Here is a 27,331-nt window from a genome sequence, read left to right as displayed (position 1 = left end):
GGGTTGAAATTCTCTGCAACACAGTGATTACTCTCAGCCTCCTGAAGTCAACTGGAAGTGGAAGACTTTAGTGACAAGGACTCTGGGCTTGCGTTCCATCTGGGTAAGCAGAGAACTCTGGTATTTCATGTTCAGTATTATGATTATTCATCTAAAATACTGATTTAGCTTATTACAGTAAATGAGCACCTCATAATTTAAGATGTTTATCCTTAAGGTATCCCTATTTCATAACCGAGGAAATGAAATGTGAAAGACTAAGACCTTAACAAGACCTTAGCTTTGCTGGAGTAGCCTTTGATTAGACGTACCTGGCATAGTTAGACTAGTAAGAGCTCAATATCGATTCAGTGATATTGACAGAAAAATTCTCTTTATGGCTTTCCACTTGGAGAATAGGAATATATTATCCTAGATAAGGGGCTTACTTTGTCACAGGATAAAATACAACTATCTTTAAAGCTCCTGCATTAAAAAAGTCACACTTTCCTCAACATAGTTACACAACCGAATTTTGTAAGCTGTGCCATGGCAATTTGCCTGAAGGGAAGCTGGGAGCTGAACCGGTATCTTCTGAGTCTTGCCTTAAACCACTGGACCAAGCGTCCATTTCTTCCTGTGCCAAAAACTAAGGGCAAGAATAATGAAACACAGATGGAATGAATTAGCTTAATAACTGAAGGGAAATTATCATGAGTAATGGCGACAGTAATAATGAGAAGATATCCATCATGTAAGGGGGTGATTTGTCTTGGTGCAATTCTTCGTTTCCCCTGATTGAAACATCTTAAACACATTCAAGCCCTTATGACTTTTCACTGAGTTTTAAGGATTGTAACTATTAGGTGTGACCTGCAGAAAAGATGGAGGTGCTTGTTTGTAACTTGCGTGATGTGGGCCGTATTCTGCTTGCAGGCATGCCTGTACAGTCTGTGCTTGAGAGGTAAATGGGTGGCATTTTCTATGATTGTACTCGTTCAATAACTTGGGTTTGTTAAATAAAAAATATCAATGACTGATAGTTAATTCCTTTAAGCAAATGGACTGCTTTAATAAATAGATATTTCTACACATGCTTGGGAGCATATGCATATTAGGATATATAGTTTCCAAGTTGTCAACTCTGCATCTAAATTCAGTCTGTCTTCTGGTACATACCCACAAAAATCTGCAGATTTTTCAGATAGCATTTGGGAGTAGGCAGTTATTGCTGATGGTCCCAGATTCAGTCCCCAGATAATTGTCCTGCAACAGCTTGTTATGTTTGCAGAACGTGGGGAAAATATAAGATGATTTTGCGGTAGGGCAGGCAGAAGCGGAGGCTGGGTATCTGCTTGCGCTGCGTGCAGCTCACTGCGTAGCGTGGCAGTAAGCTCTTGTCCTGTGTAGCTGCTCCAGTAAGCACCAATGGTTGGATAAAAAGAAACAGGGAAGAGCAGGGAATTAGACATATCTGATGACTTAATGAATGCTTTTAGCTTCATTTTCTTCCATTTAGCACCTGGAGCGTGTCCAGAGAAGGGCAACGGAGCTGGGGAAGGGTCTGGAGCACAGGGCTGGTGGGGAGCAGCTGAGGGAGCTGGGGGTGTTCAGCCTGGAGAAGAGGAGGATGAGGGGAGACCTCATCGCTCTCTACAGCTGCCTGACAGGAGGGGGCAGTGAGGTGGGGGTTGGGCTCTTCTCCCACATAGTTAGTGATAGGACAAGAGGAAATGGGCTTAAGCTGCGCCAGGGGAGGTTTAGGTTGGAAATTAGGAAAAATTTCTTTACGGAAAGGGTGGTCAAGCATTGGAACAGGCTGCCCAGAGAGGTGGGGGAGTCCCCATCCCTGGAAGCGTTCAAAAAACAGGCAGAGGTGGCACTTGGGGACACGGTTTAGTCTGGTCTACCCTTGATTGGCTTAGAGTAGACTTGGTAGTGTAGGTTAATGGTTGGACTGGATGATCTTAAAGGTCTTTTCCAACCTAAACGATTCTATGATCCTATGATTCTATGATTTCCCTGGGTGGTTTGTTCCTGAATTTGACAGAGGTGTAGAAAGAAAATGGCTACATATAAAATCTGGGGAAAGCAGGGCTCAGAGTGTTACCTAAGATAAACTGAAGTAGCTCAAGTGTACCTCAACTTTTTTGCCTGCAACAGTGCCCTGTGGAAGCATTCAGGAACGGCAAATACATGAAGTGCTCTAGTAACCATAGCTTCTGCTGGCCTCTGCCTTGTGGACCAGCTGGTGGAGAGTTCTCCTGCTGGCCTTGCATCCCTGCAGTGCATCCCTCGCCTACTGACCTGTCTCCAGGGGGAGATCTGACATCTTTATGGCTTCTGGATAATCAGAGAACTGTAAGAAAGCCCCAAATAAGGGACAAAGGCTTCGCTCATATAACTTGAGTTAGTCTTTGTCTTTGATTTTGTAGATCTGCATACTGAATATAACAGCTGCATTGATCGCATGAGGCCGTCATTTCATGGAGTTGGAAACTTTGCCTAAGTCGAAGAGTTGAGATGCTGTTGATGTTTTGATTCAGGGGAGGTTTAGGTTGGAAATTAGGAAAAATTCCTTTACGGAAAGGGTGGTCAAGCATTGGAACAGGCTGCCCAGAGAGGTGGTGGAGTCCCCATCCCTGGAAGTGTTCAAAAAACGGGTAGATGTGGCACTTGGGGACATGGTTCAGTCTGGTCTACCCTTGATTGGCTTAGAGTAGACTTGGTAGTGTTAGGTTAATGGTTGGACTGGATGATCTTAAAGGTCTTTTCCAACCTAAACGATTCTATGATTCTGTGATTTATTCTTTCTGGAATGACAATAAACAATTTAATTTGTATAGAAAGCCAATACTTTATAATTGCAGACATAGTTACAGATACATACTGCCGGAATATTTGCTATGTTATATATTTGCATGAAGAAAACCACAGGCCAAAGCAGTTGCCTTTCACATCCCATATTTCAGCTGGAAGAGAATAAAATTTGCCCAGTGCATAATTAAATGCATTATAAGGCATCTACTGGCCTGCTTGCCTCATTGCAGTGTGGTACATGTGTAGTTTTAAATAACTAAGTGCAAGTATGTAATACAAACCCACATTCATATGTTTATTGTTTGTGCAGCTCAAACGCTGCACGTTGGCTTCTGCCTGTAGCCTGACTAGATGCATGGATTTGCTTGCAGGATTTTTATTTTGTTTAATTGAAACAAGGATCTCGGAGTACAAAGATGAAAATTATTCCTACTCAGAACTTAGAAATCTATATAGTTTTTTTCCAGACAAACTCAAGTCTCTCAATAGTTTTAAATAATTCAACTTTGATAACTTTAATCATTCTGTAAAAAATTCCATTCATGCTTTAAAAATTCAGTGACATAAACTGTGAAGTTTTCCACATTTTTCCAAGATCCCAATCTCTGTGTATTATAGTCCTTTTAATTAATGTTTTATCCATAGATTCTTCAATGACTTAGTCATTCAGATTGGATTGAAACTTACACCTCGTTTGTTTGGTATTAAGCTGAAGTTTAGCGGCTTAGCTATTTTAATGCCCCAGCAACTCTGAATAAATCAACTTTTCCAAGGTCTGTGGTCTAATGATTAGAGAAGAGCTTAATGCTAACTTAAATCACGTTGACTTAAGATTTCTTCACTGGTAGAATAGCTCAAAATGTCTCTACAACCTCAAAATCTCAGAAAAAAATCTGTTGTGACTTGGACATATGAAGGTGGCTCAGCAGAGGCTCTCCAGTCAGCCTTGGTACAATTGTGTCCAAATGGGAACAGACAAGAAAGCAGGGAGCCTTAATTCTATTCCTTCTGTGTCTAGAATGGAAATTAAAATGAACGTAGATGTACACAATCAAGTGACAACCAAGAGCAGTGTCTACATCCAGGAACGTTCTGCAGTGTGTCACTAAACCCAACCAGATGGAAAGTGCTGAAGGTCCTTCAGGTACCTGAAGGAAGCGGTTGTGTAAGAGAGGTGTTGCTTTTCTGAATGCTTTCGGTTACTAGAATCTTGTCCTGCGGTATTTTCTAAAAGAGACTCAATTCCGCCAAGTAAGTGATGTCCCCTAAAAACCATAAGAACTCTTTATTTTCAGGAAATTCATCTATTACTTCATTTCTTGCCAGCAGTGGGAGTAAAACGGAGGCAAATCCTTTGATGAATTTGAATGAATGAATGAATGCCTCCTCTACCCTGACAGGCCTGCTGAAGGCTTCGTCCTGCGCCACGTGGGCTTCTCCCTTCTACCTGAACTCTCACTCTGTTTAGTAGGGCTTGTATACCAGAAGCAATTTTGGAATTTGGACTCGATGTCTCTTGATTTCAAGAGGTTTTATCGTAGAGACGTACAGGATGCACCCGCTTCACCGTACGCGTGGCATTAGCGGTGTAAGGAGGACGGATGCTTAGCAAGGATCATCTGAATTGGTTTGAGAGGGGAGGTGCTGCGCAGCCCAGCAAAATTCAGCTGCCATGGCCAGGGAGTTCCAACCTGAGGAGCGGCTTCATGAATTCGGTGGTGAGATCTACAAAAGGGGAGACGCTCCTTTAGAGCAATGCGGAAGGAAATAAGAAAATGGCTTCCATGGACAGACAGACCTTTCGACTGGATAAGGCAGCTGTCGGTTAACTGTGGAGCAAGGAGCCGTGCATTGCCGGAGGCAACAGGTCATTGCAGGTTAAGGTTGCTCTTAGTGATTTGCTTCGGTAAAAATGTACTGAGCTAAAGAAGTTTTCATCCAAACACTCCTGAATCCATGAAAAGCAAGGCATTCCTTCTTTGAAATATTAAATAGCCCACAGCGTTTTACATTCTACAATCTCAAATTAATATGCAGCTTAATTAGGTACCAGAAATTGTTTAAAATCTCTTTTCCCACCGCAGACGAATGGATGTCATCCTGCCCAATTTTCAGCAGTACCCCTGAATTGCACCGAAATAGAATTATTTATATCTTTAATCTTACTCAAATTAAAAAAGCAAACTGTTGGATTTTGAAAGAAGCAAAAGCCTTACAAATATTTTCTTAATTCCAAATTAATCCAAACATACAACAGCATAGGTTTCTTTGTCTTTCCCAAGAGCCCATTTATGCTGATTGAGAGATTTATTTGTTTGGGATTTAAGAGGCTTTGATAACAGAGCATCAATATAAGCACTTATTTGCTAGAATGTAATTTTCATGTGTTTTTCACTACTATTATTTGCCTTCCTGCCCTGGCAGAATGCTTTCGGGATGCAAATTCTAATGATAAATAGGGAACTGTGACCAATGACAAATTACATGTCTAAAAAGAGGGAAAATATATGAAGGAGGTGATATTTTTGTTACTGCCTAATACTTAATTTTACTGTTCTTTGAATGGGCTCATCTATCTCTCTAATGGCAATAATTTATTTCTACTATTTTTTCTGCATCTAATACACCACTTTGGCAACAGAAGAGTTTACCATTTTGATGTAAAATTCTACACTTAATTGATAATAATTAAATAAGAGTGTGGGAATGTTTCCTTTCATTCACATTGGAATTAAGTTCAGATAGTCTGACCTGCTGTTAGAAGATCCTCATGGTTATGAATTTCACTCTAGTAGAAGTAGGGCAAATAATCAGCAAAACTTTCTTATTTACGTGCATGCCACTTGATGAATATGCAGATGAACCATATCACCATCTTGGATATCAGATGGAAATTGTTTATGACTCTTAGATGTGATCAGCTAGTTTATTTATGGTGCAAAAGCAAAATTAAAAGCAATGACTGCACCTATCGTCTTAATTAAATAGGTTAAAATGCTACATTTTTAATCACTGTGATGTCAAGATTATGACCACTCTTAAGAGGATAGAAAGTATTAACACCTTCCCAGGAGTTAAAGTGTATCCATTAATCTGTTAATGGATTGGTGGCTCAGCCAGTGAATATTGATTTGTCTTGGGGTATAGATGCAAGGTTTGGAGATTTGAGGAAGGACGTGATGCTCCAGAAACAGGTATCACTTGCCATAATATGGGCTACACATTTCTGTATGTTCTTGCTAAAATTTTTGCATGTTCTCCTTTTATTTCAAGCTCTCCAGATGCTTGTGCATCTCTTGTTCATGTCTCTTCCATATAATTTCCCATTCTCCTTGCCATTTCACCGTCCCAGTTCTATCACTCCTTTTTCTACACACCTTTTCTTTCTTTTATGCTATCTTCATGTCTCGTTCGCTCCCTCCTACATAGTTTCTTACTTTTCTTGCCTCCTCCCCCATCCTCCCTTCCTTATCCTTTTCTCTCATCCAGCTCTTCCAGTCTTCCATTTTAATCTTCTCACCCTCTTTTCTTTACCTTCGCCATGTCTATTTTCAAACTCCCTGCCCTTTTCTCCACAGTGCTCCACTTCTTTGCTTTTCCCTGTCACGCTGTCTCCTGGGTACTGCCGGCCGACCAGCCTTGCTTAGGGCAAGAGTTGATTGAGACAGTAAGCAGAAACCAGGTGACTAAGCCCTGAATTGAAGAGCAATACGACTCCCTTCTCTTTGCTCGGCTCTGTGCCCTGGGCTTACCTTGCCCCTCTGAATGTTCCCCGTACCAAGGTCATCGCTGCCAGCGTGACGCCGTCGCAGTTTTGCAGGCAGAAGTGATGCTGAGGAGCTGTCCAAGGTATGGCTGGTGGCCCCATCTGTCCCGTCCCATCCCATCCCATCCCGTCCTTCTATCTCTTTCCCCTTCGGTATTTTAGCACTGAGCTTTTCAGGAGAGTGGCAGCAGACAGAGCCAGGAAGCCTCTCTTCCTCTCGTCCTAGTAACTCCACTGCAGCCTGTTGATCCGCGAGTGGCTAATAGAATCAGGATAGCAATCTCAAGGTGCTGGCGTCAGTAGGATGTTGCAGTGCAGGCAGCTCAGACACCACTTCAGCTGAAGAAGATAAGGAATACAGTGGAAAGCAGTATCTCTTGTTGCAAAGTTTGGCAGAAAGAACATGCGGTTTCTACGCTGAGGTGGGATTACAGACAGATCAGCAGTGTCCTGCCTCCCTAATCACTTGCCTGGCTAGAGTTCTCAGATACGCAGATATGTTGGGGGTTTTCTATATCAAATTTATGCCATCCAATTTGATTGTTTTCAAAAGTTTGGGAAAATGCATTGACAATGTGCTTCTGTGCCTTGCTATCAATATTATGAATTGACACCTAAGGGCACTTTTCCAGTCCGTTGACCTAACCTTTCATTTAGAATATATGTAATGGATATCTGGTGTATCAAAGATGTGGTGAGAGACACTGACAGGGACAAAGGATCAACCTTTACCTCTCCTTGCTCCAAAAGATACTTTGTTTTCATGGGCATTCTCAACTAAGTAGTCATATTTCTTGCCTAGAATATTTTCATCATCTGTTTTAGGAAGTAACATCTCTACACAGAGGATTAGAGAAAGTTTGTCTATTTTCTAGTTTGCTTAATTTGTACATCTGAGGATTTTCTGTGTGTAGTTAATTTGTTTCTCTGGTGACTCAGTTTTCCCACTTGTTTTTGTAACTCTTTCCAAGAGTAATTGAAGAGGGACTATTCCTGAAACCCAGAAAAATGGGATTATAAAATCACCCACCAAAAAGCAGGAGGGTGTCATTGGCACAGTGCATAAAACTTTTGTTGTTTCTTTCATTAACTTTGTTCCACAATTTTTTTTTTGACGTCTCATAAGCTCTCTATGCTGATGTTTACGCTTTTGTAAAATGGGAACAATGTCCTTTTCAGTCTCAGGAGATGATATGAGGGTTATGTAAACCATAATTAAATTCAATACTGTGAGATCATTAGAAGAAAGTCTCTTGCTGTTACTGTAACTCTAATCTGTAAAGATGCTCAGTTGGGTACAATTTCTAACAACGTTGACGGGAGTTAGAATTTTTCAGGAACTTCTAAAGATGTTGGAGACCTAGAACAAATACTTATGATCTTTGCCTCTCTGTACATTTTGATTAGAGACTGAGTCCTCTTCCCAGAGGAGCTATGGGGATCCTCTACTGTCCCTAGAATTTTTAGAATCAGGTGAGATTACAACAGGTTCATCCCCTACTCCATCTAACCTCTTCCAGTCGTGCTGTCACAAAATGGCAACACAGCAGCTGTGTCTCCAGATTACCCACATCACATATAAAGCTCTTCTAGGAGACAGTGAAGCTGAGTTTGTGCCTTCAAATGGGTATTTTCCATGGCTGATATCTTTTTTAATGAAATGACACTTTTTTAATGACACAAAGGGATGACTTTGCATGTAGAAATTTCACAGCAGGAAATATGGGTTATTATTAGTATTGTTCTATAAATTATATGTCACAGGTTTTCCTTTTAAATACAACACATAAGATTATTATATAAATGTAAAAAATTTTCATCTTTTACTATACTTGAATTCTTAAGTACTTTTTTCCTCAATCTTTTCTGGGTCTCCAAGGAGTGTTTTAAAATGTAAAATGGGAAAGAAAAGAAATGAGGGTTGGCAAAGCATTGCTGAGGTTTTTTTCAAATGCAGTAGCTATTTTTCCAATTTGTTCCCATTATGGAAATGTGGAGAAACAGTAGTGGTAGCAGCATAATGATCAAATGTCATGGAAATCAGTTCTGAGTATTTTGGAAAACTGTATTGAATATGGGAGAAATGGAAGCTGATTCTTACGTAGTTTTGTAACAAAAATTATAATCACTTGGGAATTATAAAAATTATGTCTAAAAACATACCTCTGGCATGTGCAGGAGAGCAAAAAAGAAGCACATGTATTCGACGAGAAGTTTGCCAGGTTAAGTGTAATACTTCTCTGTGGGTTTTTACTTCAGGAGTTGTGTGGGCTCTAGGGACAGGAGGGAGGGGAATCCCCACATGGCTCTGCAGATGCAAGCTGCATGGATTTTCAGGTCACCCCTGCTACTGCAAGATCTATAGGGAAGAGGTTACTTTCTAAAAAGAGGAAAAGAGACAGCATTTTTCTGAGTTATTTGCTGCTAGTTAATCTACCCCCAGAAAGAAGATTTGCAATAAGATACAGAGCAGAGAGGTGCAGATTATACCTGATATAATGTGGCATGCATTAATTTTGCATTAAATGCAAAAATTAAAAGGAAGTATTCATAGCTGTTCCTCACCCCTGCCCTCTCCCACCTCCTTTAAATAACCTGCTCAACCTCCCGGGAGTGAAATGCTACTGTGCGTGCCACTTTTATCTGGAATGGATTTTACAGTAATCAGCATAGCAGGACAACATCATTCCCTTCAATAGTTTCCCTGTAAAAACTGTTGAAAACCAGCAGCAGTTGCTTGTCCTCACTTCCAGCCTTGAGTGCTTAACCTTGGATGGGAGAATCACGCTGAGCCCTTTCCTCCGACGAATCCGCACCTGCAATTAAAATGCTGCAGACTGTATTCGTTACTGACTTATACCTGGTAACGTCAACGCCTTCAAATGATACTGAGCCGCCCCCTGCGCTGTGCTCTTTGCCTTCTGCTGGCTTGTGAGCGAGCGAGCGACGAGAGCTACGCCCAAGCGACGTGCGCTGGGCAAGTGCCCAGCGCGCTGCGCGTGGTAGCGCTGGTCGCTGCTCGGCTGTGCCCTCTGCCGAGTCCGGCTTCTCTTGGCTCCCGGCTGCTTCTGCTCAACTGCGCTCAACTTCCATGGCTGAATGGCTCCAGGAAGGCAAAAATGAAGCTTATGTTGCTCCTTTGTCCAGTTGCATTAAGTTGTCTGTGTTGAGATGGCAGAGGTTTCACTGAGACGCCTGAGAGAAACCTTCACATCTTCAGTCAATGACCCTGCCCCCAGAATTTTCCGGCAGTTATGCTATATTTAGGGCCTGGGGACACTGATGGTATTTAGCAAAACAGCCACAATCCCTTCAAAAATGTGTTGCTGAGTAAATGATCATGCTACCAAAAACAACAACAAAAAAAAGGTGTTTGGCTCCTTCATGTCTTCTCAGGAGTTAAAAAGAAGTAAAGGAAATAGTTTTGTGACTATGGTCAACAGAAGTTACCCAATATTTCAGTAGAGGTGATCCACCATGTGAAAACTGACTATTTTAATTAACATAATCACTCTTCAGATTAGTACTGCACTTAAGAGGGAAAAATCCGGGTCCAGTTGAAGTTAATTACTTCAGTCAAACTCTAAAGTATTTCATGAGGACCTGCACTGCTTTGTCTCTCTAAGGAAATAGCTTACTGAAATGAATCTATGTTCTTTTTTTTTAAGCTGAAAAAAAGGATACAAGGGAGGAAAAAAGTTAAATCGTACATCCATAATACTCACATTTATTTGTTACACACACAGGGCAGTTTTGTCTAGAGTTGCCCGAGATTTTTTAAGATCTCTTTCAAACGTTCTTTCTGAAATTTTGATTCACCTTTCAAAGCATCAAACTTTGCTATAATAATATTGATATTTCCTGCCCCGCTGATATGGCTTACATCATTTCAGTACCATATAATGCCGGATCATTACTATAAAACATATCTTTGTGAGCAGAAAGAGAAAGAAAAACTCAAGAGCGGCATAGCCAGGAGAAAATTATTCTGTCTCTCTACACAAATGAAGGGAAATGTCATCATAGATCAGACATTATGCACTACACATGCATAATGTATGTGTTTTTTCCTCCCATTTTCTCTCAGCCAAGTCTGATTATGAAGGGAAACTAAAAAAATAATGGACAACTAGAAATTGCTAGAATATGTTGTCATAGAATGTTTTGAATATTATTAAATGAATTAGTTATGCCATCAGGGGGAGAACAGCTGCGTTCTGAACCAGGAAACAGCCTGATTCTGCCTTCATTTTTATTTCAAGCCAGTGAAACTAGCATATGACTGAAGTCAATGGATCTAATGAATCTTTCAAAATATCTTCCTGGTAGGAACTACTCAGAACATAACCACCTTGTGTGCAAAAACCGTCAGAACCAAACATTGCTTCCCAGTGTTTCAGAGCTATCCTTTCCTTTTCAGTAGGATTTGGGAACATAGTGCTTTGGTTTTACGTGTCTCCAAACTATACATTACAGAAAGAAAAGGTTATATATTCAGCAGATGTGTAGAGCTCCACTGGGTGAAGGAGCTGACTTAGTACAGCTGTTAACACAGAAAGTCCATTTGGAACACTCTGCAGGAACAAAATATGCATTCTCTTACAATGTGTATTTTAGACATTTATTTACTGTATATTTTAGGTCAAGTTGTCTCATATTCATTTTCAAATTTGAAGTAGACCGAGGGCCCTGTAAGGCTGTATTTCTCTGAATGTCCTGTGTGCTTACCCCAAACTTGAGATCTGGGAAAACTGGGACAGTGGGTCTGAAGATGCAGCACCAAAGGGAGTATGTACTTTGAAATACATATAGTTGTCTTCACCTTCCTCTGTCAGGGTTTACCCCTCCTACTCAGAAAGGCAAGGCTATCTTGGCACCTATAATGTGAAGATCATGGTAGTTCTCAGGGATATGTGCTGTGGTGAAAATACATGAGATGGCATAGAGAATAACTGCATTTTATCATTTATATAAAGTCTGTTATCATTTATATAAAGTCTATTAATGCTGGGAAGAAAAATTGTCATTATGGAGTGTTGTATGGTCAATTGATAATGTTTGTGTGCTATCAGCCCAGCAGTGCAGTGATCTGTGTTTAATGAAAATAGCTGGAAGGAAGGAAGAAAGGATTCATGGAAATAAGGAAGAAAGGACTCATAGTAAAGCTGTATTAAACACCTTTCACGGAAGAAAAGAGAGGTAATTTTTCTACCTCTCCAGTGAGCTGGGTAGTGTATAAGCTGCATCGTTCTTGGATGCCTCGTGGGGACTGCGATCTGTCTGTTCTATCGTTCTTTGTACAGCAATACTCTCCCTTAGTGCCGTACTCTTCCACGGCACACGGAGGCCACAGACATCTGGGCCAGATAGCCGGGCGCAGATTAATTCTGCCCAAGCTGAGGCACCCAGTCCCCAGGGTTTCCATATAGTCAGTGGAGAGAGTGAGTGTCTTTTGGGAGAGGCATCTCCAGAAGGTGATTCTGGTTTTAGGAGGACCAGTTATACTCCCTGAGGTTCCGATGGCTTTTGGCGTAGTTGGAAGCTCCTAGCTGAGGTACTTCAGTCGAATAACTAAATTTGGACGAATCCGGGCCTTGATATGTATTTTATTCCCCAAGCTATGGCAGGGAAAATCTGTCTCTTAGAGTGTCAGGATGAATTTGAAAAGAAAGCATCTTACATACACAGCATTAAACTAAGTCCCACCATGAGTTGCAATCTTTAGAATGTATCTTCAATTAATGTCATGCCAAATCATGTTTGTGGTGGAAACACACAGATATGGAATTTCATAGGAAATATGAAATCAGAACCTCAGGTTTCACAGAGGGGAGTCCTCCTTGTTCCAGCAGCTCATGTTTGTAGAAGGGTCTATCTGCACTCCAATTGCAAAAGCACACCAGGCAGGACTGATTTCATGGCTCAGCTGGTAGCCTTTGCTCCACCATGGTAACTGGTAAATTGAGCTCAATGCAGGGACATTCTTCTGCCTTTCTGCAAAATGGAGAATTTTGCTCCCCGTAGACTTCATTTGGATAAAAGACATGATAAACCTGTAGAGGCTAAGCTTCCTGCCCTCTCTTGGTAAGAGCTAGTTACTTTAACTGCACTCTAACATTAAACTCCCAGGTACTAAATCCTGCATTCTCTGATGCAGGGTTTCAGTGCGGAGCTACGTTTGCTCTGAAACATAGAATCATAGAATCATTTAAGTTGGAAAAGACCTTTAAGATCATCCAGTCCAACCATTAACCTAACATTACCAAGTCCACCGCTAAACCAGTTAAGGGGAGAGCAGCAATTTCATGTTTCCTGGCTTGGTGGCTGGATACTTTTTTAATGAAAGTAAAACTAGAATAGAATCACTAAGGTTGGCCATCTAATAAACTGTTACATTTCTTTCTCAGTCATAGGATAATGGACCCCTTTAAAATGGCTAACTTGGTCCTGATAGTTTTCTATTATTTAAAAAATGAAGAAAAATTTGACTCCTATTATCACAGAAACAAAGCAAACCAAAGAGGAAAATCTGCATGATATAGCACTGTGTGTTTTTAGCACCTCTCACCCTTAGCTCTAAAATGAACCCTAAAATGCACATTTGCTATTTCAAATTTCTGGTGGTGTAATTAAAATAGATATTTTTACTGAGATTATATGCTCTTTCTTTTTACAGTGCTAAGGTACTTTAGCATATGACAGTCTTAAGTCCTGAATGTACTACCTTGTAAAAAGCTGTTATGACTGTATTCACTCAAAATCTCATTTGTGCATGCATAACTCACTATATACCCTTTTCATGGCCTACTCCAGGTCTCCCTTTTTTCTTAATAAAAAACAGTCAGGGAAGGATAGGGACGGACGCACATTTTAAGAAGGGTGTGTTTCAAATCTTCCTGTTTTAATTTAAATAGATTTCTTGAAATAAATCGAACTTTCAGGCAAAAGAGTGAGGAATCCCTGTTCATACTAGGTTAGCAATATGCAAGACTTGCAGCATTCCTTTAACTTCACCCCAATGCTGCATTTTTTTCCCTTTCTGGATTTTCTTCTTTCTGCTCTTTCAAATAAATTCACCAGGGAAATAAAAATACAATTGTCTTTCACCTGTAGTCCAAAAGAAAAAGGATGATAACCAGACATCGCAGTTACGGCGTGACATCTGGGCATCTTCTGTCTACGTCTTCGTGCTTTACAGCACCAAGAGCACAGCGGGCTGCCATATTACGTGGGGCGTTAGGGCAATTCTCTTGCCCTTTGAAGGTTTTTGCCTAGTGAACAAACGAATTTGCCACGTGTGTCACTGAACGTCATGGGGAGTAAAACCTCGGTATTTTGGACAACATCTCCACCAGAGAAAGCCTTCATCTCCAGGGTACTAGTCATAAATTGGGAGTTTCTGAGTGTGATTTTGCCTTGCCAGAATTTCTGTTGAGGAAGGGAGGGTTATTTTTTACAATAAATACTGAAGAACAAAAACCTTACCCATAATATAAGATATCCCATGCGCAAAATTCTCTAATTTGGATAAAGCTGAAAACGTTTATTTATCAAGTGGACAATCTTGTCAAGAAATGGCATAAAGATGTTACAGAATTGAAAAGCAAAAATCATGTGAAATTCAGTAGGAATGTCATTGCTGTCCTATAGTAAATACTACAAACCAGTACAAAACATGTTAGTATCCGTTAAAATCAATGAGATTTTCTCATGGGGGGTCAATATATCATGATAATCCTTGGGAATCTTCTTTAGGGTTATAGGTACAGACAGCTTTCAGTTCAGATAATGTCCGATGCCTGCATCTGTAACCGCTGTAACTCAGTTGTGCTCACTGTATGGGAAGGTTGCCCACATCCATGCGTACTGCACTGGGTAGCTGTAGGCCCATTCTTTCGACTAAGCACCCCTTTGTAACTTCGCCCCGTTTCGTGTCTATCAATCATAGAATCAGAGATTCGTTTAGGTTGGAAAAGACCTTTAAGATCACCCAGTCCAACCATTAACCTACACTACCAAGTCCACCACTAAACCAATTAAGGGGAGAGTAGCAATTTCATGTTTCCTGGCTTGGTGGCTGGATTATTTATGATGAAAGTAAAAACTGGGAATCATTAAGATTGGAAAGGACCTCTAAGATCATCAGTCCAACCATCAACCCAACACGCCCATGCCCACTAAACCATGTCCCAGAGTGCCACGTCTGCCCGTTTTTTAGATACTTCCAGGGGTGGGGACTCCACCACCTCTCTGGGCAGCCTGTTCCAATGCTTGACCACCCTTTCCGTAAAGAAATTTTTCCTAATTTCCAACCTAAACCTCCCCTGGCGCAGCTTAAGCCCATTTCCTCTTGTCCTATCTTGTTTAATCCATGTGCATATTTGTGCACTCACAATTAGTCTGCTTGTTGGAGACCTGTGAATGAAAATATTAGTGTATGGGGGGAAGGGAAGGAAAGGATGTACAATTGTACAATTGTCCCCTACTGTACGATTAAGGACCACAAAAATAATCAATGGATATACCACTGAGTAAATATACAATGCTAAGCACAAAAAAAACTTGCTCTTTTTTTTTTGAACATCTAAATATGACTGTAATAAAAAAGAAGGAACAATTGTTTATATTACCCTCTATATTACCCTCTAGACGACATATATTGCAAAGCACTATATAAAGGGTGGGGTACGGACCCTGAACATTCTTGTCAAGAGGGTTTAATTTAGAATAAGAGCTGATCTACTTGCAGTGGCACATTTCAGGAGCAACTGTACTGCAGTGAAGGGAGTAATCCCAGCACACACTCAAAATCAGGCCAGTCAGATTGCTTCTGTATTTCATGTCAGGTTCAACTGAATTTCAGATGTTTGCATTTTGTGGTGGTATTGGCAACACCCGGAAAGGTAGTACTGCTCTTCTGTACTAAGGCTCAGTTTTGTCTCTTTCTGATTCCTTCGATGTTTTTTCTATAGCCTAGAGAGCACTCAGTAAAGGAGAAGATGGGAACAGAGACTGACATCCAGGCATGTTTTTTAAGAACATCTTTAATGAGGGAGAGAACAAGTATTTCACTCTGTTCACTCAGGCAGAACAAGTTGCGGTATGTCACTAATACAGAGTGCACGGGCACATGAAGCCAGGCATGCTGCCCGCTCTGCTGTCTGCTTTTTTCTGTGGTGGATGTTTCACAGGAACTAAAAGGACACGAGCCATTTTATTTCAGTCTCTGCAGCTCGGTGCAGGAACATCATAGATTTTTTTTTTTTTTTTCTGCTAGGAATGATGATGATCTCCAGACAAAGGTATGAACAGAAAACACGAAGCCTATTTCTTCTTCTTTCAAGTCAACAAATATCCCTAATTTCAAGGCGGAGGGTTATATTTCCTGTGATTGGACAAACTGTGCGATTTCCCTCTTGCGTGTGGGCTGCTGCAGGCACAGGCAGCAGTGAGCAGCTGCCTGCGTGCAGGGCTGGAGCCCTCTGCCGAGCGCTGAGCTCTTGCAAACGTAGCGGAGACGGTGGTCTCCTCTCTAATTTATCTGCGCATTTTTTTTCTGCGCATTTTTTTGCCATTTCAGGCTCTGCCCCTTTTCTCTTGATTTCTTGGCGTGGTGCAAGAATGTCTCATTAGTATTTTTACCCAGCTTCTCATCTCTTGATCTGTGGGACCCATGTGCAGGGTGAGTGGGCAGGAGGCAGAGGCCGCGGGGACTGGCCCCCGCCCGCAGTTTGGGCAGGGGGCCCGGACAGCGCTGCCGCAACGCGCGGTGGGCCCAGGCTGGGGCCGCGGGGGACGAGCGTGGGCAGTGGCGGCAGTGGCTGGGACGCAGCAAGAGCGATGCCAAGGGCCGCGTCCGCTTCCTACCCTGGTGTCCCAACAGCCCAACAGGAATTCTGTTACAGGGGATAGAAATATGCCGTCTTTTGAGCGTAATTGATCTGTAAAAATCAATCAGCAGTGATTTGCATTGCTTCTCGCTTAGCTACGAGGGACTGTCAGTCATGTGTGCATAATCCTGTTTCAGCTGGCACCAGCAATCCCCGTTGGGATTTTCCACTGCATCGACACAGCGCATTCCGAAATTCAGCAGCAAATATGCATCAAACTTGCTCAGTCAAAAAAAAACGCCCAAACATTTGGGCTTTTTTTTTTTTTTTTTTTTTTCCCCTCCCAGTGAGTCCATGTAATCTGGAAGCACTCACATGCTATTAGAGCTTTTCGTTTTTATCCTGCTATTTCTCTTACTCCTTGCGGGAGCTGGAAGCAGACGGCCGCCTGAGCAGCCTTGCTACGGGCTCCGAGCCCCCCGCGGGCAAGCGCGTGCTGCCAGCCGCCCCGGCGCTCCCCACCGCGCGCTCTGCGCTGCCCTGGCTCTTCCTTTAATTGCCCCTTAAAACTAGTTTGGGCACTATATTTTTTTTTCTCAACAGAAGCATTTACTTTCAATAAAGGCATGTAAGGTAGTTTGTTTACATAGATACCTAATGCATATGCAAGCTTCCTAAAGACTCTTGTTACTTTGCACCTGATTCTATTAATGGTGATTTAACAGGCATAAAGAGTAACTAATGTTGCTAAGGACAGTAATACTCTTTCATATTTTTAATTACCCAAAATTATCTATCCGCTGGAAGAAATGAACCAAAGAGATTGAAATACGCAGTGAAATGCTCTTTAATGCATTGGGGAATTGAATATATTATAAGAACTCACATAGACGAAATGCTGATTAGTATTTAGGAAGACTAATTATAGTTAAAGACCGCTCTACTGAGCATAGGCCGATACGCAACCTTGCTGTGTCTTCAGAAACCTTTAGAACGTAGGACACAAACCAGACTTTACCTTTTTTGAAATCTGGTACAAGTGTATTTGTACGGCTTACAAAATACTTTTTGTATGCAATGAGTGATGGATTGGTATGTAAATAAGGAGACAAAGCATCACACAGCTGTAGCAAAACTGGATACAACTTCCCTGGAAAAATGGAATCTGATTTCTAGGGGCATTCATCTAACAGGATGTATCTGTGCAAAGCTTGCAGGATGTAAACAGTAATGTTTTTGCTGATGTCAAGGGCTTAATGAGTGGGGAATAAAGTGTCCTGGAAGGCAATATATGGGATTTAAAAATAAAGCGTTCTATATTTGCACATTTTTTCCAATAGGTTTTTCTTCTCATGTACAATTCCAAACTCGCAAATGATTTGTGCATGTTGACAGAAGATATTTGCTGCAGCTGAGCTGTTCAATTCAATTTATGAGGGATAAGATGCTTCTCCATATTGAACTTTACATACATTTGCTGGGGCATGCCTTGCATGCACTGCAGCACCAAGAATGTTTAAGCTTTGGGGCATAAAATGGTCAGCTGCTCAGAGTGGGAAACAGTTCATCCTTCCATCAAACAGTGCATTACTGGAGCTTAATGTTTTCTGGAGCAGTAGTGGTTGTTCAGAAAAGGTATAGAGCTAGACGGATCTTCGATCTTTTCCTGTGTAGTGCTTCTAATGTTCCTAAATTGCTTCGGACAGCTAAAATAGAAAGAAATGTTGCAACTGTTGGTCCACACAAAACTTTCTTCCTTTACACAAAATGGTCCACAGAAGGCAGTTGGGTAAATCTCCAAAGTAGTAGGATTTGGTGCAGAACGTTATTTTTTATAAAAATGGACAATATTAAATAGGTGTTCAGTAATATTTATCAGAAAAAAATGATAGAGCATATTTCATTCTCCAGCCAGCAAAAATCCCCTTGCACAAAACCTTTTTTGCTGAAAATAGAAAAGAAACAGCAATTCCATTAAATGCAGCAGTGCCCAGCGCGTTTCTGCTGAGGCCCCTGGTTTGTACCGCTATAGCACTAGACAGCTATAATGCCCTACTACCTAATGTAGTCCCTCACGCCGGGCTAGACACCCAAGATGGGACCTAATTAGAGAGTTTAAAGAGGAAGAGCTTAAAGTGGTTACCGAAATATTTTTTTCTAACTGAAAAAACAGTCAATGAAGTGACCCAAAATAGGCCAAATGGGCATATTCCTTCTGGTCAGGATAGAGAACAATCATTTTCATAGAAATAATGAGGTGAACACCCAACACCACATGTACCATTGCCATAATCCTAGCGTGAACAGAATCTAACACTTCCCAGATTTTGACAGCAGGTGAGGTGAGGATTTTATTTGTGTCTTGGATGAATGTTAAAACAACTACTTTCCTAACATTTATTATTAAAATTCTTGTTAGAAACCAGATTAAAAGGTCTTAGAAGGAGTGACTTCCACTAAATAATGTATCACATACCACTTAATTTTTAATTTAAGCTGCATACACGTACAGCACCACTCCTGTCACACCAAATGCCTATCTGCCCATCATTTACCCATCTTCCTACCCCACTCAAACATGCTACACTGATTTTGTACCAGATTCATCCACCATAATCACGCTTGGGATGTTCTCCCTATAGGATGGGGCCAAACTAGGAAAAGACATGCAGCTTGGTTTGGGATAGGTCTCTGAGCAGCCTATTAGCTGTGGCACAACATCACAACGATGGCTGTACACTTGATGGAAAATTAGCGTGTGGCCTTTCGCCTGCGTGATGGAAGAACACAGCAGTTTGTGTGCCCATGGCTGAGACCTCTGAGAAACTGAGGTGCCTTTGTCACAGTCTAAGTACAGAAGGAAACAAAAGGTACCCGAGAACAGTAAGAGATGCAGGTATAAATAACAGTAATGGATGGAAGTACAAAAGACATATGTACTAACTTCTTTTTCAAACTTACAGTTATGTAGCTATAGCAAAAAGATCTTGAGATATTGTGTGAAGTCTTTCTTGAGCCACATCCCTCATCCTTAGTTTCCTGGGAAAAGATTTTCAATAATGAAACTGAGGGGTGCTAAGTATGTGTGAAATACAGGTACATGGGGTACTAAAACAAGTGTCATTCCTTGCAGTAATGCCTACTGGGAAAGTATGGCTGTAAAATTTTACAGAATTTGTTTTCAACTCCCTCCTGCCCAGCCCCTCCCCCAGGATATTTCTACAGTACCATTGCATGACATGCTGGGAAGGAAACAACCTTGACAATGTATTTTATCTTCTAGTAGTGACAATGTAAACTTTTTTTCTAGTAGAGATATTTCCTAATATGTGTGGTTGGTGGGTTTTTTCTGGCTGTGTTTGTACACCATTCATAAAAATCAAGCGCAAATGGGTCTTCTTATAGGAATTATAACCTTCAGCTTCCTACTAGCTCTCTACTACCTATCTCCTCTGAGGTTTCTTTTGTGTACATTAGAAATACTTACAAAAACTTATTATTCTTGGAAATCATCAAGTACATATTTATGTACCTTTGGATAATTTAAAGAAAGTAATTATGCAAAGAAAAATGGAGAGACATCTTGGTAGAGATTGACCAGTGGGGAGGTAGTGGCGTGATGAGTGACCAGCCGGTGTAAGGTCACCCAGAGACATGCCAACCTGTTGGGCCAGTGGTGTCAGCAGGACTTATTCCTGCATGAATAGATGGTAATTTCCTTTTCTCTGGCTTTTTTAGTCCTAGGAATTGTTCAAAATGAGATGTTAAGTGACAGTGGACCTCCTGGCACTTCAAATAGGTACACCAGAAAATTTTTGCGGAGTATGTAGCAGGTAGGAATGAGCATAGTGGACTGTAGTTTGTCATGGTGGTGCTTATACATGTTCATATAGGCTTCTGAATTCATGAATTTTAAAAAAAGTGCTCCTGACATTGAGTGCTGTAATCAAGCAGACCAGCTCTCTGCCTAGCCTAATGTATTGTCCAGTAAGGATGAGACGTAGGCAAATTTTCAGTACGAAGGAGGTTAAGAGTGCTCATAAATTCATATCATACTTGGAAGTGAAGGCAGGCTTGGTGCCAGGGTTCTGCAGACAAAGAGTAATGGCTTAATTGGTTCTGTTACATCCTCCTCTCCTCTTTATTTTACAGTTTTTCTTAAACTTATACCTACACTGTTCATAAAAATTCATCTCAGATTTACTGGATTTCAAAGATCCACTTGGGTATTAATTTTTATGCGCTATCCTTTTATCTGGTAATTCTGTAGTGTTGATATTTTAAACCTGACATCATTTACAGGATAGATGTCTGTTCATTTTTAAATTATATGACAGAAAATGTAATGATTTTGTGTTTTACTTTTTGGAATGCTTTGTAAAGGCATTCAAAGAGAGACAGTAGCATGGCTTACGTTGTTTCAAAAATATCCCAGGCAGATGAATATGGCTTTTACCTGTATGGTTCTCAGCTGTTTTCTTTTGTCTCCTATATTACCACCATCACCAGAGAGTCTGAAGGCCTCTCATGAGGTTAGTGGGCCATGTAATTATTTTTTTCAGAACCCATGACATCAGTTCATTCTGCCTCATTCTTTCCTTCCGGTGCAAATTGTGTAGGATAGGCGTTATACAAGGGAAGCAGAGAGCCGACACGTGCTCATGCTGCCCTGGATTTATCCTGGAGCTGGCAGTCCTCCTGCTGCACTTGGAGCAGGAGGTAGTGAGGCTGGTGATGGATGAGCGTTCCTGTGGTAGTTCTTTCAGAGCCTTCAACCTGCCTGGAGAGGACTTCTAGTTCCTTCAGTGGAAATCTGTGGATGGTAGAAAAGTCCATTGTGTCTCTGTCTTTATCCCCAGACTTACAGCAGACTTGCACAATTTTTGACCAATGTGTTTAACAGTTTGAGGATGAAAGCTGAGACCCGGAACGTGACTCAGTGCTTCTGGGGAGAGAGCAGGAAGCTTTGAAGCCTTGCAGTGGAGAAGAGCAAAAGAGTCTCATGTATTTGCTTTAGTCCATGTTGACAACGCTGAGTTAGAGCTCTGCAAAGACTGAGCTTCATTGCATAAAAGTCATGCGTAGAAGTCTGAGAGGATGAGAATATCTACCCTCTGTGAATTGACAGAAGCAGCTATACAGGCAGAGCAAGAAAGTCTCGCAAGAGTCAATTCTGCCTTCTGTTATCTTGCAAACACACTTTAAAATTCACTATATATATAAATAACAAGCAAGTGTTCAGGACACCTTAAGCTAGCACTTCACTAACTAGTAAGTCTGGATGACACCAGTGTTAACAGCTTCAAAGACCATTTTTTAAAATGTATAAATTGTATCCCGAGTATTTGAAATTATGCACAGAAGTACACAAAGTGATATCCTCAAAGTAAAAGCACAAAACTGTTCAGAAAATAGCAGGATGTTGAGATATGTTTTTCTGCACATTAAGGCCAAAAGTCCAATTCATTTCAACAGAGAAAGGAAGAATCATTGGGCTTTTCTTTCTCTCCTTTTTTTTTTTTTTTTTTTTCCTTTTGAGGTTGGAAAGAACTGAGAATAGCAAAAATAAATCCTTATCAAGAACTATTAAGTTCTCTTCCAGAATCTTTCAAATATCACAATTCAATTTATCCTTCAAATGTCAGTCTCAGATTTCAGTGTCAGGTAGTCACCGCCTGTTCTATTATTACTACTGCTGCCTACCTTGAAAGAAGTCTATTCACAATACAATCTTTTTAAAGATATTCAGCAAGATGTTAATCTGTCTTTCCATCTATCTCTTGTACTGTTTTTATTGCAATAGCATCTGGGCCTAAGGAACAGGCCCTCTATTAATGTTAGTTAAAAGAAAAACCTAGAGAAAAATTGTGACCGAGACAGCGGGATGCGTTTGCACCCTTTTTTACTATGTGGTGTTTACCACTTAAGCATTTCGTTCAGGGAAGTTAGCCAGAAGCCTAGCAGAAATACAAATCATAGCTGTAGCTAGACTGAAGATGGATCATGGCTATGTCCATAGTTAAAAACTTTTTAAAAGGTCAGTTTTCAATACAGCGTGTGCTAAATTATGAACTGTGTGCTTAATTGCGCAGAAGTCATTTTAGGTTGCGTCCCTCTTTGCCCACACAGTTGTTCTTCCAGATTATGCTAAAGCTTTCAGTGGTTCATTCAGATGAATGTAGGTCACTGCACATTTTCAAGTACTGCCATTGTCCCAGTAGTCTTTGTTAGCTAACCTAAATACTTTAAAAAATATTTCAGCTAGATATTTTTCCTTGTAAGTGTGGACAGTGTGATAATCTGAGCCTACACCTCTGTTTTTCCCTTATTCGTTGACACTGATTTTAAATTACAAGCCGCTTACAGCAGTGACTATGTTTCCCTAGCTGCCTGGACAGCAGCTAATACATTTGGAGTATTATGGAAACTTTAATGAATATTACTAATTATGCAACTACTTTACAGACTTCAACAGAGCCACATGGCACTGCAACGTTCATTATCACAAAGAAAGTCATATAGTACATAAGACATTTGCAAGATGCTATTCAACAGGTCTCAACCAGTTGAAACATGTTTGACCTAAATGCTTGAAAGTCTGTTGACTGTGAAGGAAAAAGACACAGTTCTTCAAAAAGAAGAAGAGAGGTGTTTTAATAACATTAAGATGTTCTAGTAGCACTGCTTTAACCTTCTTTTGATCTTAGATTATTTGACAGTAGTGGTAGGCAAACGAACCTATTTTTGATAGCAAGAAAGCCTTACTCTTCATATGTACAGTATAAGCTTCCTGTAGTGTCCTGGTTTCAGCTGGGATAGAGTTAATTTTCTCCCTAGTAGCAGGCACAGCGCTGTGTTTGGATTTAGGATGAGAAGAATGTTGATAACACGCTGATGGTTTAGTTGTTGCTCAGTGCTGCTTATGCCAGGCAAGGACTTTTCAGCTTCCCATGCTCTGCCAGGGGCACAAGAAGCTGGGAGGGGGCACAGCCAGAAGAGTTGATCCCAACTGCCCCAAGGGCCATTCCATACCATCCGGCGTCATGGGCAGTATGGAAACTGGGGGGGTTGGCCGGGGAGCAGCGATCGCTGCTCGGGAACTGGCTGGGCATCGGTCGGCGGGTGGTGAGCAATTGCATTGGGCATCACTGGCTTTGTATATCATTATTATTATTATTATCATTATTATATTGTTATTATTATAATTTTACTTTATTTTATTTCAATTATTAAACTGTTTTTATCTCACCCCAGGAGTGTTTCTCACTCTCACTCCTCTGATTCTCTCCCCCATCCCATCGGGGCAGGGGGAGTGAGCGAGCGGCTGCGTGGTGATTAGTTGCTGGCTGGGGCTAAACCACGACATGTAGGAAAAGATTGTTTCATGTGGGAAATTGTACAGCAATTAAAAATACACAGCAATCTTCTCATAAACAAAAAGTAACACACTGTTGGTGAAATGTTAATTGATAATTGTTAGAAAGAGGCTTTTCTCAGCATGTCTTTTGTGGAAAAAGAAAGGCATCCAGGCTAAATAGTAGGTTAGCATTACTTTTTTTCCAGAGCACATGCACTTTATTTTTCAATCACTTTTACGAATGACGCATATATTCCAGGACGTCCCTTTAGACTGCACTGTCACTTCATGCAAGTAAAGTCCTGGAAGTAGCCATGCATGAGACCGTAACTTCCAGACAGCTTTCCGACTCTCAAGTCTTTTCTCTAAGAGTGTGGAGTTGAAGGGTTTTTTACCAGTATCAAATTAAGCCCTCTGGCTCTTTGCCTGCAAAAGGGTTATAGAATGAAGGCTCATTGATCACTGTGTGATCAATGCTCCATAGGATAAAGAAGTCAGGCAATCAGTAACAGGGATGTAAATGTTCTTATTCCCTCTCGTTCCATTACAAAGGCATCTTTCAATCTCAAACTCAAAGCACAGGCACGCTGACTTAGAACAGAGGGCCATCTAGCTTGTCTCCTGTTTCTGACTGTGACCATTAAAGGATGCTTAAGGAAAAAGTAGAAGAAATAGAGGGTATATGTTAATGATCCTTCCCCTGAAAAGCCATCCTGAATTTAGTGATTTATAATCTGAAAGTTCAGCTGGGTCATCACATTTAAAATCTGATCATGTCCTCAGTGAATGCATCGAAACTCTTTTGGGAGCCCTTTCACAGCTTTAGCTTCCACAAGAATATAAAAATTCCAAAACCCTTTCTGAAACAGTACGTTTCTTTTCTTAATGATTCATTTCTTAACACCATAATAGCAAGATAAAGGAAGACCAGACTGTGCTTCTCAAGCTGAAAGCTACGCTGGAGCTAAGCTTTCATTGAAGAGCAGGTCACCCTGTGTTTCCTAGTAAGTGCCTTGAGGTAAGAACGCTTACACGGACATTTTCTGCAACTTATCTCACAATAAAGATCCAACCAGGCAGTTGCGGTGATCGCACGCTTTTGACACTACTCAGTAGGACTGCTTTTACACACTGATTTTGACCCACCTAGATTCTGTTTCATCCACAGTAGCCCCTCTTATTTTGTTATAGTCTGTCACATCTTTACTGTGAAATGGCACCTCACTGTATTTAGTTTATAACCCTTTCCTGGCCAGTAAGTTCTTTTTGATGCTGGTATCCTCATCACAACTGCTATTTCAACACGCTTTCCCTCTAGGGGTTCTTTTCCTTTATGCACATACCATTCAGGTGTTCCTTACTGTCTTTTTTTTTTTAGCGACTTATTTTTTTAAAGCCAGATTTCCACAGCTGTGTCACTGACTCAGCTGATATTTTCTTTAATACTATCTTTTGTTTCTCCTTACTGTCCCTTCCTTAAAAAGTCCTCCGTTCAGAGAAAAGTCCTCTATTGAGTAGCCAAGCAACCTAAGACCTTCCTTCTTAGTCATTGAGTTATCTCCCAGTTTATTTAATCTTGCATTTCATACATGTTCCTTCTCTTGGGGCTGGAAGAATTCCATTAAAGACCAGATAAGTCAATGTTTCCCAGCTGGCAGCTCTTCGATCCCGTTCTTGATGGAATTTTACAGTGACATTTTTCAGCATGAAGTAGGATTAGTGGATTCTTCTGTTCTCCCATGATGACTTTGTGTAATTCAGGACAACATGTATTCTTGCTCCTGCCACACCACATGTCTGTCTTCCCTCCAGATCAGCTCTGATGACTTGCTCATTGACTCTTCAATGAAAATCCCAAATCACCCATACATATCTGTTTTTCATGTTGTAAACGTGCTTCTTCCCTTATCCCTCATCTGTTATTTCTTTATCCATTATTTTTGTCCTTTCTGATCTCTGTCATGATCTTCTGTATAATGCAATTCATTGTCCTCAGGATCCAGTCCCTCCTTATTTTCATTCCCCCTTCCTCTCTTCTTATGGCGCTAGCTGCTCTTTTTTCCCTCTTGGTGTGTCTGCCAGTTTCTTCTCTTTATTTCTTCCCCTTGATCTTTCAGTTGGCTGTCTTTTCTCTCACCTTGTCTTCATGGCATGAATGGCTACTTTTCTCTTCTGTGTCTCTGTGTTTCAGATCCTCATTTTCTCCAGGGATCTACAATTCTTGAATCTTCCATGCTGTCTTGTCTTTTCTCCTCTGTCATGTCCTTAAATCCCCTTTAAAAACTTGATTCTATGTACCCATGGCAACAGTCCCTTCAGATTCTGTGACCAAAGCAAGAACTGAATTAATTCTGCAGTGCTTCTCTTGTTTACCATATCACATACAAATGGGAGAGCTGAATTTTCTTATCTGATGACTCATAACTCTCCACTAGAGCTGATGTCTGAGCCCTTTTTCTTAGAGCTGAGTGAACAACTCCTAAGGAAGAACTCATTTAGTGAAAGTAACCCTTTTTTTCTTTTCTTTTTTTTTTCCCCAGTTATCGTGAAACAGAATCTGTTGGATTTTTACAAAGAGTAAATATTGAATGGTTGAGCTTTGGAATACTCTTCCCAAAACCCTTAGAGAAGAAAGCCAGCAATGGGCAACACATATCTGGGATGGTGAGGGAGGAAACAAGATAAACCAACTTTGTTAGCAGCCATCTGTTACTCCCACAGACACTGCCGCCTTGTGCATGAGTGATTAAAAACATGTGAAACAACGCAGTAGGTTCAGTCTGAGGGGATGGCTTTGCAAACCCTTGGCAAACGCTACTAGGAAGCTGCAAGCACCCCTCGGTCAATAGGAACAGCTACCAACAAGCTCATCACAAGGTATGATTGAATGTTGCATAGATTCAGAGCACCAACTAGCATGTTAGGGAAACTACGCAGGTGTTACACGTGTAACAGGCACGTTATCAACTACGAAGTTAAGAGTGAAATGCAGAAGTGGTCACGGTACCTAGAAGGATGCTTAATACTTAAGCAGGGATGTAGGTGTGTACAGGGTTGATTGATCTTGTGAGATAAGGTGCCGGTGTGGTTTCTCATGTCAGTAATACTAGAAAGAAGCTGCTTATCTGATTATACAGATTATGGAGCGGACTAGTTCTTTTAGCAGAAGACTCTCCTACAAATAAGATGCATCTTGACCATCTGTTGCCAGATGGAAGTGTTCTACTTCTGAGTCACTGGCTGCAATGACTTATTTAGAAAATGAATCTTTCATGGGTAGATCCACAGCACAAACTGTTTGCAATGAACCTCACATACACATGCTGAGGTTATATTTTCTGTTTACTTGGCCTTAAGTTATAGTATGGCTATATACTCCTGTGAACATACTGTTGTTCAGTAGATAGCAGATCCTGCAGTTCGCACCCACCCTTTGTGAGGTATCCCAGTTGCCTGAATAAGAAGTGCATAATTTATCAGTAAAAAATGCAAACACAACATAGAGGTCCTATTTCACTTTTATTTTGAAATCTGTAATTTTATTTGGGGAGTCTGTAGGATTCCGCGTAGGTACTTAGG

This window comes from Pelecanus crispus, chromosome 5 (genome assembly GCF_030463565.1).
Source record: "Pelecanus crispus isolate bPelCri1 chromosome 5, bPelCri1.pri, whole genome shotgun sequence".
NCBI lineage: Eukaryota > Metazoa > Chordata > Aves > Pelecaniformes > Pelecanidae > Pelecanus > Pelecanus crispus.
Note: the sequence above shows the minus strand (reverse complement) of the source record.